Below are 2,844 nucleotides of genomic sequence, written 5' to 3'. Positions count from 1 at the left end.
CTCTAGTTTCTCTTGAAAACTTATGAAAAGTAATTTTTGGTGACGATATGTAGTAGTGATATTGGCGTATGAGTTGTTTTTTACGTGTATATTAAAATATTTGCAAACCTAACAAGTGGAAATTTTTATTTGATTAACATTCATATCTAAATTACAGTTTGCTTTTAGGAAAAACTGTTAAAAATAAATATTTTCAAAATAAGCCATGTTTTGTAAAATTATAAGCGAATATTTGTAAACATGTTTATCATAGCTGGGTTTTATGAAATACGTTGCGTATGATTGATACTAATGAGGTCAAAAACATTTGTATACGTACCCTAGGGTGATGGGAACTCAAACAAAATTTTTCACTTGACTAGAACCAAAGTGACAGGAACCGGTTCTAATACTAGTAGACTATATAAGAGGAAAAATAACACTTTCATATGTGGATATCCTAGAGGGACAGAAATATGTGTGATCACGGATCGAGCTTCTTTTCTTTATTAAACGCATATTTACAAAGATATAGACGGTCTAAGATTTTTTGAGATTTCCATATAAAATTCAATTTTTGGTTAGAAAAATGAGTGATCATGGATCCAGCTCTGTTTCTCTATTAAACGCTTATTTACGAAGATATAGACGATTTAAGATATTTTGAGATTTTCATATAAAAATCGATTTTTGGTCAGAAATATGAGTGTTCACGGATCGATCACCTTTTCACTATTAAACGCTTCTTTATCAAGATATTGACGATTGTATAGTTTTAAAGATTACTATATAAAATTCGATTTTTGGTTAGAAAAATGAGTGATCATGGATCGAGCTCTGTTTCTTTATTAAACGCTTATTTACGAAGATATCGACGATTTAAGATATTTTGAGATTTTCATATAAAAATTGATTTTTGGTCAGAAATATGAGTGATCACGGATCGAGCTTCTTTTCTCTATTAAACGCTTATTTATCAAGATATTGGCGATTATATTGTTTTTAAGATTTCTATATAAAATTCGATTTTTGGTTAGAAAAATTGGTGATCATGGATCGAGCTCTGTTTCTCTATTAAACGCTTATGTATCAAGATATTGGCGATTATATAGTTTTTAAGATTTCTATATAAAATTCGATTTTTGGTTAGAAAAATGAGTGATCACGGATCGAGCTCTGTTTCTCTATTAAACGATTATCTACGAAGATATCGACGCTTTAAGATATTTTGAGATTTTCATATAAAAATCGATTTTTGGTTAGAAATATGAGTGATCACGGATCGAGCTCCTTTTCTGTATTCAACGCATATTTACAAAATTATTGACGATTTAAGCTTTTTTAGATTTTCGTACAAAAATCGATTTTTAGGACAGAAATACGTGTGACCAAGGATCGAGCTTCTTTTCTTTATTAAACGCTTATTTACAAAGATATAGACGGTCCAAGATTTTTGAGATTTTCATATAAAAATTAATTTCTGGTAGAAATATGAGTGATCACGGATCGAGCTTCTTTTCTCGATTAAACGTTTATTTACAAAGATATAGACTGTCTAAAATTTTTTGGGATTTCCATATAAAAATCGATTTTTGGTTAGAAATATGAGTGATCATGGATCGAGCTCCTTTTCTGTATTAAACGCATATTTACGAAAATATCGACGATTTAAGATTTTTTTAGATTTTCGTACAAAAATCGATTTTTAGGACAGAAATATGTGTGATAACGTATCGAGCTTCTTTTCTTCATTAAACGCTTATTTACAAAGATATAGACGGTCTAAGATTTTTTGATATTTCCATATAAAAATCGATTTTTGGTTACAAATATGAATGATCATGACGATCGTCTGTGTTCGATTTTTGGTTAGAAAAATGAGTGATCATGGATCGAGCTCTGTTTCTCTATTAAACGCTTATTTACGAAGATATCGACGATTTAATATATTTTTAGATTTTCATATAAAAATCGATTTTTGGTCAGAAATATGAGTGATTACGGATCGAGCTCCTTTTCTCTTTTAAACGCGTATTTACGAAAGTATCGATGATTTAAGATTTTCGTACAAAAATCGATTTTTAGGACAGAAATATGAGTGATCACGGAACGAGCTTCTTTTCTCTATTAAACGCTTCTTTATCAAGATATTGACGATTATATAGTTTTAAAGATTACTATATAAAATTCGATTTTTGGTTATAAAAATGAGTGATCACGGATCGAGCTCTGTTTCTTTATTAAACGCTTATTTTCGAAGATATCGACGAATTAAGATATTTTGAGATTTTCATATAAAAATCGATTTTTGGCCAGAGTGATCACGGATCGAGTTTCTTTTCTCTAAAAAACGCTTATTTATTAAGATATTGACGATTTAAGATATTTTGAGATTTTCATATAAAAATCGATTTTTGGTCAAAGTGATCACGGATCGAGCTCTGTTTCTCTATTAAACGCTTATTTACGAAGATATCGACGATTTAAGATATTTTGAGATTTTCATATAAAAATCGATTTTTGGCCAGAGTGATCACGGATCGAGTTTCTTTTCTCTATTAAACGCTTATTTATCAAGATATTGGCGATTATATAGTTTTTAAGATTTCTATATAAAATTCGATTTTTGGTTAGAAAAATGATTGATCATGGATCGAGCTCTTTTTCTCTATTAAACGCTTATTTACGAAGATATCGACGATTTAAGATATTTTGAGATTTTCATATAAAAATCGATTTTTGGTCAAAGTGATCACGGATCGAGCTCTGTTTCTCAATTAAATGCTTATTTACGAAGATATCGACGATTTAAGATATTTTGAGATTTTCATATAAAAATCGATTTTTGGCCAGAGTGATCACGGA

Source organism: Calliphora vicina, chromosome 2 (genome assembly GCF_958450345.1).
Source record: "Calliphora vicina chromosome 2, idCalVici1.1, whole genome shotgun sequence".
In the NCBI taxonomy this organism is placed as follows: domain Eukaryota; kingdom Metazoa; phylum Arthropoda; class Insecta; order Diptera; family Calliphoridae; genus Calliphora; species Calliphora vicina.
Note: the sequence above shows the minus strand (reverse complement) of the source record.